This window comes from Oculina patagonica, chromosome 7 (assembly GCF_052425735.1).
Source record: "Oculina patagonica isolate OP01 chromosome 7, crgOcupat, whole genome shotgun sequence".
In the NCBI taxonomy this organism is placed as follows: Eukaryota; Metazoa; Cnidaria; class Anthozoa; order Scleractinia; family Oculinidae; genus Oculina; species Oculina patagonica.
Genome location: NC_135764.1, coordinates 5304406 through 5314260, shown reverse-complemented (window position 1 = coordinate 5314260; position 9855 = coordinate 5304406). Strand labels below are relative to the sequence as shown.

Here is a 9855-nt window from a genome sequence, read left to right as displayed (position 1 = left end):
GACACGTCCTAAACATGAACATCTGCCTATAAGCCATGTTCTAAACGAGCAGGGAACTGGGTACAAACATTCAATATCGATTGAATTGAAAAATGGGGCATGTCATCTGAAAGAGCATCCAAAAATTAGTAGATTCGCCACATTTGACGGTTATTGGTTTAAACCCAACGGCATGGTACACTTAGTATAAATTGGAGGGACAGGCGTCCTCCAATACATACTAAGCTCTCTTATTTTAAAAGTGTACCACGCCTTTGTGTTTAAACCAATAACCATCAAATTTGGTAAATTTACTAATTTTCCAATGCTCTTTCAGATGACGTGCCCCATTTTCAATTCAATCAATATTGAATATTCGTACCAAGAAAAAATATGTTCGTACCCAGTCCCCTGCTCGTTTAGAACAAGGCCAATTGCGAACAGTTCACTTGTTCCGAAAAGACGCAAGTTCAGTTAATTCTACTTCTGTAACACGGACACCTGCAGAATGCGGACACCCTTTCTTGTCACTTTAGTTAAGGCTTGAAGAGGTCCGACTGTCTGACTGGAGAACGAGGATAGCGCAATGGTGAACCAATGTGGCCCAGGTTCAATTCCCGTACCCGGTGCATATGTGGGTTGCGTTTGTTATTGGTTCTTGTCCTGGAGACAAAGAAAATTTTAAAAAAATAAAAAAAAAAAAAAAAAAAAATTAAAAAAAAAGAAAAAAAAAAAAAAAAAAAAAAATTTAAAAAAAAAAAAAATATTATTTTTACTGAGAAAAAAAATTTTTTCGCGCGAAAGATTTCCTTGTATTTCACTGATGTTTATATAATAAAAGTGTTTAACCTTCGCAGGAAATCTCCAGGAACATAAACGAATACACACAAGAAAAAAACGTCATTTATGTGCAATCACTATGACAAGTGTTTCTCCCAAGCTTGAAGTCTTCAGGGGCATAGAAGAACACACACAGGAGTGTAACCATTTTCGTGCAAATCTCCTTTACAAAAACCTACTGTTGGCTAAATTTAGACATACAGCTGTTGGATGTGTTAGGAAGAATTTATTACTCGTGCTTTTCTAATTTTTCGGTATTCAATAACAAGGAAGAAACTAATGTAAAAAGCAAGCTATAATATAACAACAGAGTTGTTGGCGTAAATAAATGATTGACTTCACTCAGGCTCATCTTAGGCTGAGCCTGAGCAACTAAGCTGATACTGAGTCTTAAACTGCAACTAGTTTAAAACAACCTGTATATTCGATCTAACAATAAAAGTTCTTGAAGAACCATTTATTCTCTATACTAAAAAATATCCACCACAAGCCGCCGACACTGAGGTGAATAGTTGTTTTAGTATATACTCAAACAGTGAGATAAAATAGCCTGAAAGGATGATTTTTGACAAGTTAATTCCGTTAAAGAGTACAGTTTTCGCGCGCGAGTTGCTCTGAGGTGAATTTAATAGCACAGGATATTCGGCGTTTGAGTAGCCAATCAGCGCGCCCCAGAAACGCTATCCACTGTTTGAGTATATACTTCATTAACTTGTCTACTAGCTTTCAGAAACGAAATCAGAAAAGCTTCCTTGAAATACACATCACTATTACAAATAATTGTGTTTTCTAACAATAACTAATTGGTATTTTACTTTTCTACCCTTTTCTTGTTTTCTTTTTTTTTGACGAAGGGCTCGTCTCAAAGCTCGGGATTACTTCTTTCCCGGGTCAATTTCCAGTGCCATTACTTTTACTCTTGTTGTTGGTACAACGAACCGTGACTGCTGGAATGGAGTGCCGCGACTTGAAAAAAAAGACAACAAGAAATAAATATGATTTCAAAGGGATAACAACTTACATTAGAGAAAACAAGCTTGACGCTAGATTTTGAAATGAACTAAAGAGTCATACAAACTTATTGATACAAACAAAGAAGCTTATTATAAAATTTCTTTTGTTGTTCGCTGTGACAACCTATGGCCTGTTGTGAGCACTTCTAAGTCTCAATTCAGAGAAGTTCTATAGTCTTAAAAGTCAATGTTAGTTCTCACATTTTGTAATAAAAACAAAAGCTTCAGGGTAAAATCATATCATCGTGAATAACGCAAACGGGTGTTTTGTTATTGCGAGCGTCCTTAGACATTGTTAGTGTTAGTAATAAAAGAAAGTTTATACTGAAGACTTGTTTGGGCAATATACTCACAGAAATTTTTCTTTGTTCGGCCCTGGGCTCGTGTACCACGAGATGACCGTTTGGAATCGAGCACAGCCCTGTCTGTGTCCCTTGATGACGTCTTGTGTCGCTGTGTTTGGAATCTTCGCAGTTTTCATCTTGTTGCTGTATTGTCTTTTCACAATCTTGTTCATCTCCTCCAAGAATGAAATCTACAGCTCCACCAGACACTCCGTTAGGATTGTCAATGTGCCCGGTTTGCAGCTGGGTCTTATGATCGGTCGCCTCCGTAAAGCCGTGTATTTCTCCCTGTAAATCGTTGAGAGGCGTAAGCAAAGCCAGACAGCATGAAAAAGACCAATGTGGATTCTTGCGCCATTCTTTGAGGTAGTGATATAGAAACAATATATGCTGAACTGGAATAAACGAGAAAGTGAAAAGCTGGAAGAAGTGTGATATTTTATTAATTTCATTATTTAACCCAAAGGACTTCGGGGATTTCTTCCAATAGTCGTATCACGGGTTTTCGGCGTATATCTCTCTCGATACAAATGTATAAAACAGTCTACATGAAAAAGTTGAACTTCTTTTTTGAATATTAGTTTGGATAAATACGTTCTAAATGTATGTAATTAAGAGAAGATTTGACATGGAATTTTAAAAACAAATCACCTGCTATTATTCGTAATTAAGATTTTAATATGAGCACGCGTTCCATCCATATTTTTTTTTATCAGAACTGTCCACTTATTGTGGGTATGTCTCAGTTAAGGCACAACGCTTACTCCACGGTGCTTCCCACAACCCCGGCGTGCAATTGGATGCCGTCTCATAGTTGTTGGGGAACCAAAATAAAAATATCGAATAGAAGCCTGTGATACGCTGTCAAGCTTTTTCTCCAAAGGAAGAAGCACTACGTTTGACATTTGAGGTAAATTAATATTAAAAAAGGTAGGTTTACTTCAACTTCAGCTATTCGCCTTACATCCTTCCCCATCACTTTACCCAAGATTTTCCCACCGGGTAAGCTTTACAAAGCTTCGCTTTAATTCTATATTATATTCTTTATATTATTTTTATTATTTTCTTAAATCATTGTACTGTAACACTATTATCTTACCAAGAAGAAAGCCAATTACCGAAGAATTTGCTCCAAATATCAGTACTTTGAATAAGACCGCGTCCGTGTACGTGTCGACCGAGTCTGATATGTTCTCTGCAGGAATTCTACTCACGGCTCCAACACCCAAGTTAACAACAGTAACGGCAAGGGACACTGTCATTAATCTGTTCTCAGTAACGTCTTTTATAGGTTTGATCCAGGAGAAGAGAACTCCATACATCCCAGCGATTACCCATGCCAAGCCAATGTAAGACCTGCTTTCTTGGCCCACAAGAATAAGACCAGATGTGAGGATTACTTTACGAGACATTTCAACCAATTCCCAATACCACGAACGATGGTTGTAGTTTTCAAAGAGAAAACGCAACCCTGAGAGTCATTTCCATGCCTGAACCTGGAGCCTGAATCGCTTTGGCGTCTGTTGCAATTGATAATACTCTTTTTTGTCTCCAAAGAGTGATGAATGAAAAGGTCGGGAGGGTAACGATATAGGCAGCAGAAATGTAAGCCAAGATGAGCCAATGATTGTACTTTGTACCTTGGCACTGTATGCTGTAATCTGCCTTCATGTAATTGTAACAAAACGATTCTTCTTTGTCTTTACACAGTGTCTGGCAAGCAAGTGGGAGAACATTGGCTGTCTTGGCGCACGTACCCAGGTAAGTAACGTACAAGAAGAAAAACAAATTCCTCAACACAGTCTCTTTTGTCTGTGAGATTTTACTTGGCTTTTCATCATTCTGCACTGTTTGACTTCGTAAGAGTATAACTTTACGCACTGTGTAAGCGATAACAGAAAAGCCAATGACAGCAGCATTTATTGACATTATCGCAAGCATATTTCCAAAGGCGTTCACGCTAAGTTGCGCGAAAAGACAGTTAATGGGTGCTATCTGAAGAACATCCATCTGAAGAATTTCTGAATATTTGCCGATCACTTCTAAGGATCCTGGCCATTTTATATAGGAGAATGTTTGCAGTAAACCTTGGGTAACCTGATAAAAGCCAATTACGATTTTAAGTTTTGACAAAAACATGTCTACCAGAGAGCGATGTTCTCCCCTTTTTCTTTGCCTTTTGTTTATCCACATCAAAACTACAACAGTTATGAACACTGTGGCTCCAATGATCGACAACTGCCCCACAATCCACCTCTTTGATGGACATCGAGTGCATGCTTGCAATTGTTTATAGTATCCTGAACTGCACACTGCACAAAGTGGGCCTTCGTATCCACTCTCACATGGAGAATCCAACCCACCTTTGCAAGACTCTTCTCTTGGACACTTGTAAGGCGTTGGTATCGGAAACGGGTATTGTACGCTAGAAGCATCTAATGCTGGTGAAGGTGTTAGGAGATTCGCGATGAAATCTCTGTAGCTATCTTTGTGTGTCTGGTTGCGCCATTTCCACCAATAGCCAGATTCTAAAGAAAAGTAATTATCTTTGCATTTCATTCCTCGTACACATTTGTGACATTTCTCGAACATTTGGGTTCGATAAAATCCTTCCAAACATTCACAACCACGGAATCCAGCGAAGAACTCAGTTTCTGTTCCTGTTGAACATTTGAAAACAGATATGTAGGTATCACATGACTCAGTAAGAAAGCTGGGAAGGCTAACAAAGAGAAATATCAACCAACCAGAGAGCTCGGTCCTAAGGATTTTCTTAATATTGGCACCTTGTTAAAATCCCACATGTCTTTTTTCGAATTATTAGGACGTGTAATAGAAACAAACGTGCTCGATACCGTCCTAGGGGAGAATTTCCCGCAGTCTTTCCAAATCAGACCACTGTATGTTTGATCCGTATTGTTAAGACGGAGGCCAATATTCTTCTTCTTCTTTTGTAAAATGTATAAGTGGTATTTAAGAGGGCGTTATAGATCACAATTGGATTTAAATTGGATAATTTTAAAGAATTAAACAAATTAAAAGATGCATGACACAAACTAGCCTACACACATACGCCTGCGGAGTCCTAGACTACACATGAGACCTTTAAATTGAAAAAAGAAGATTTTGATAAAAGTCCAGTTGTTCTCTATCATTTTCTTCCCTTTCATCAGCGTCTTTAGGATGACCGATAACTTCTAACCTTTTTTTGTGCTCTAAAGCAAACGCAGCTTCAGTAGAAATGGAACTAGAAACTAAGTTTATTCCCGATATATAATACATCATAATCTTCCTTTGAATAAACATGTGGTGCTGTACATTTGTTCGCATATAGCTCTTATCTAATTCATTCTGTCCACTAAACGTCTTTATATTTCGTGATTTTTAACGCCGTCTTACCTAATAGGACTTGTATTAAACCAAAACATGTAAACGTTTACTTTATAATTAGCAAAGTTTCATAACAACCAAGTCGATATTTCAAATTTAACCTTCAGGGCAGGACTTGCAATCCTGCTTTCGTGTTCCTGGTGCTTTGTCAAATGCAACAAAGGATCCATTAGGACATTTTTTGCAGCTTTTGTCCACGTAACCGATATCGTCAGAGTAAAATCCACCTAAAAAGGCAAAACGTTTTAACTGTGACGTGACATGTCAAAAATTATCTGTTGTGACTTAAAGGTTCACGAAGACTCGCTAAGTACGTGTTCCTACGCTAGATGAAGTAACCGCAAAGCTCTATTTTGCCCAACTCCCTTTAACCTCCTCCCCCCTTCCCTTCAATAAGCCCCCGGCCTGAAAGTAATTTTTTTTTAATAAGCGCCCCTTCCCCTTTATTTAAGCGTCTTTACCTCCTTCCTTAGTTTGTAAGTGTCATGAGTATTTACAAACAAGGCAACTTTACGCTTTTACAGGTATTCATCTGCCACATGTACTTATTTTTATTGCTATTTTATGAAAATGTGTTATTAACCAGCAATAAATCAATTAAAAACCGTCGTATTCTTTTTATATGTACCCAAAATGATGTATCATATAACAACCGCCTTCACCTCCCCTCTCTCAAAAGATCTTAAAAAATAACCCCTCCCTCCCCAAGGAAAATAACGATACTCTCACAACGCAACGCGATCAATTCACGTCCAAGTTAGCGTTTTTTTGACGGTGCTGCAGCAGGCCATATTTTCCCGCGAAATGGCAGTCATAGCAACCACGACAACGATGCCGTGGATTCAGTCATTGTTCCGCAGAATTTTGTGATTTCGCGTCACGTTTTAGCGCTGAAATGCAAATCAGTCAGTAGTCTAAGATTTTCAACGCTCGTTGGGCTCACCAATGGCGTAAAACAAAGAACGACCAAGTCAACAAACAACCTCGACACAATACGGCAGGAACAATAGCTCAATCGCGCACGGGTAAATTTCGATTGTCATGTTACCATTTGCTCTGTGGTTTGATTGAACAATAAACAACTCAAATTGATTAAAGAACCTTTCCGGCCCGGAGACATTTTCACTGCTCTTAGGATGCAACTGAGAAAACCTGTTAAACTCCCATAAAAAGGAACCGAAATCTTACACTAGCCGCTATGTTGTTGTTGTTGAATTTGTTTTTTGGCAAGTTCCGAATGAGAGGATCTGCTTATGTGCCTTAGAGGTCTCCGCTAACTATAGTACCGATGATCGCTTTGCAAGTTGTGAGATCATCGTTCAGATTTCATTTAAGAGAATGTATTTGAAATTGCATCCCCTCCCCACTGGTCTTATGATATATATACGAAATAAAAACCCGGATGCTGAGAAAATTAAAGCATACCTGGGGGACACGTTGTGCACTCATCAGCTCCTCTGTCGGAAGAATTGGAAAATGTGCCCAGGGGGCATGGTAACAAAGTAGTAACAGATGGATCATTGTTAGGTATCGTTTTGAAGCCCGAATCCAAGAGAGCAGAAATAATAACTTCACGTTGAATGAAATCGAAAACGTGAATAGCTTCTGCCCGGGAATTGATAGGATTTCTATAAGATAATAATACACTCTTTTACAAAACGAACCCAATCAACTGTCCACGCTATTTTGTGTCGTAATTAATTTAACCTGAATAACCTCTGTTGCAGAAGTACAAGAAGACAGTTATTTCAACTGGTGCATGTTTGATGAAAGTATAAGAGAAATTAATTGAACCAACCTCTTTATTGCTATATAACCTATGTTATTTTCGTTTAATGAAATGCTTCTTGTGTTTTTAGCAGGCTGAGCCAGGCGCACGGGAAACAAGTAGCTTTGGAAACACATGATTTGATTGGCTAGATCTTCAACAAAGGAAATCTGGCCAATCAAAGCAACCGTAGTAAGTTTGATTGAGCGATCTTAAAACGGTTGAGTTGATTTGCTAAATTTGATTCCTTTGCTTAAGAACTATAGCCAATTATATCATGTGTCTCGTTTACCATTTCGGCATAACTACTTTGGAGCGATATTTGTTACAAACGTATAATAGATATGCAATTTTGTGGTATCAGACACTATAATTAAATCCATATGTCTTGATCATTTTTTGATCAAGACATATGGATCAATTACATAATAGATATGCAATTTTTTGGTATCAGACACTATAATTAAATCTATATGTCTTGATCATTTTTTGAACTTATTAAACGCTTAAAAGGTTTACTGGGCGGCTACGGTTCGATGCGCTTGACTGCTTTCAAAATCGGCGTTTTTTCATAGAGTATTAAAATACATCTACGCCATAAAAACGAGACAATCTGATTGGCTACATATTACCCTAGCTGTGATAAAAATAGCAAGGTATCTGACTTCCAAGTTTACTTCATAAATTTAAGGCAAAAATGACACTGACTATACGTGGAAACAAAATAGAATTGGCGGAGTATATTTACAGATATATTGTGATATTCGTCCTTTGCGGTGCTGTGACATACATCACTTTCGCAATTGTCCTGTTTTTTATCAGCCTGAAAAGAACAATAGGATGTCAACAGAAGCCATTATAAATTCACTACTATATAGCATAGCGCACGTGATGTGGCCCTATCTAATTCCCACTGAGCCAACATGGTCTTTAACTCTATCTTCGCACGGCCGTGCGTATATAAGATGACGTGTGCAGTTGCATTCAGCTAAGTCGAGTTTTATAGCTGCGAGTGCCCGTCGTCTACTCCGAGGTGGTTACAACCTCTCGTATCCAAAAAGGGCGAATGGAATACTGTTTTATTCAATTCTGCTTTAAGTAAAAATCAACTGGAGTTTTCTTTCGAAGATTTCCGAAAGTCGTCTTTACATCCTGGGAAATTATGACAGCAATTAAGGTTTATAGGAAGATCTTTTCTCGAATAAATTATACGCCTTGTGCAAGTCGAACGAAGCAAGGGTTTACATTGTACTTGTTTACGGCTCCACAGTTGTCATCAAGACTTCTACGTAAAATGCAACTTGAGATTTTCAACAGCACGTGAGTCAAGTGCTAAATAAAACTAGCTTAGCTTCCAATGTAAATCAACAATTTACTGGAACTCCTATGCAATGACTTCACTTATCAAAGGAAAGACCAGGACTGAAAGGTAAAAACTTTACCGAAGTGTTGAGCCTATTTCGTGTCGTACACTGAATGAAATCGTGTCGTAGTAGAGCCCCTTTAAAAGAGATGCGTGCTCTCCAAACTTCCTTAACTCAATCCAAAAATAATAATAAAAAAAGAAACTTTATAGCGCACAGCTAAAAGAATGAACCAATTTTTTGTAACATTGCCGGTGAAAAAAAATTCGCGTAAGAAAAATATTTTCAGAATGCACTTTTGGATTATGGTGCACGCCCATACGTGTACCGAATTTGATTGCGCAGTACTATTAGCTGTTTTACAAATCATAGTGCTGTGGTCAATAAAATGTTTCGTCTTTATTTATAAAGCGTTTTCTCATGACGTCACGGGCAATATTGGTGGTCCAAAACAATGCAAAAAAATGTTGTTGTACCAAGTAGGGCTCTCCACAAGTTGCTCGAAATTATTCAAAAAGTTGCTCGAAATTTCTGAAAAAGGTGCCCGAAAGTTGCTCCTTAGATAAAAAAAAGTTGCTCGAAAGTTGTCCCCCAAAATTCCAAATGCTGCTTTTTATAAAGAAAATTTCTCCAAATATATGCTTATTTTCCTTTGAAGGTAAGATATTTAAGCAATTTCATGCAATGTCGCTGCAACAGAAGCCTCTAAATAACATTTAAATGAAACAACTTTTTTGTATAACAAGGATTTCTTTTACTAAGAAAAATTGTGAAAATATCGATGACGTCATGTTTGCTGACCGATTTTGAACGTTTTAATGGGGAATGAGTCGAAAGTCGAAACGTCTTCGGATGTTTCACGAAAATCTTCGACAGTCTTCGTTAATCTTCTGAAGCGTTCGTATGGCGTTAGGACAACACTCGGTCAATCTTCGGAGATCTTCGGTCTAGAAATTGCTCAAAATGCAACAAGTTGCTCGAAAGGAAAAAAGTTGCTTTATGGGGAAAAAGTTGCTCAAAATATGAAAAGTTGCCAAAAAGTTGCCGAGCAACTTGTGGAAAGCCCTAGTACCAAGCCAATCCTGTGGGATTAGAAGTCTTTTCTTAACCGGCATAATATGTAAACACTTCTTTTGTTCCAATTAATTTGCATAGAT

At 37.9% G+C, this 9855-nt stretch overlaps 1 pseudogene across 1 annotated transcript in view; it reads right to left on the bottom strand.

The window, feature by feature from the left end:
• Positions 1-1237: 1237 nt before the first annotated feature.
• Positions 1238-9855, bottom strand: part of LOC144659963 (uncharacterized) — a 29136-nt pseudogene continuing 20518 nt past the window's right edge. The window contains exons 22-27 of the transcript XR_013571997.1: positions 8083-8157; positions 6992-7194; positions 5668-5793; positions 3276-4836; positions 2186-2571; positions 1238-1785 (exon numbers count right to left, since the gene is read on the bottom strand). The product of XR_013571997.1 is annotated as an uncharacterized LOC144659963 (transcript). The remainder of the gene's footprint in view (positions 1786-2185; positions 2572-3275; positions 4837-5667; positions 5794-6991; positions 7195-8082; positions 8158-9855) is intronic.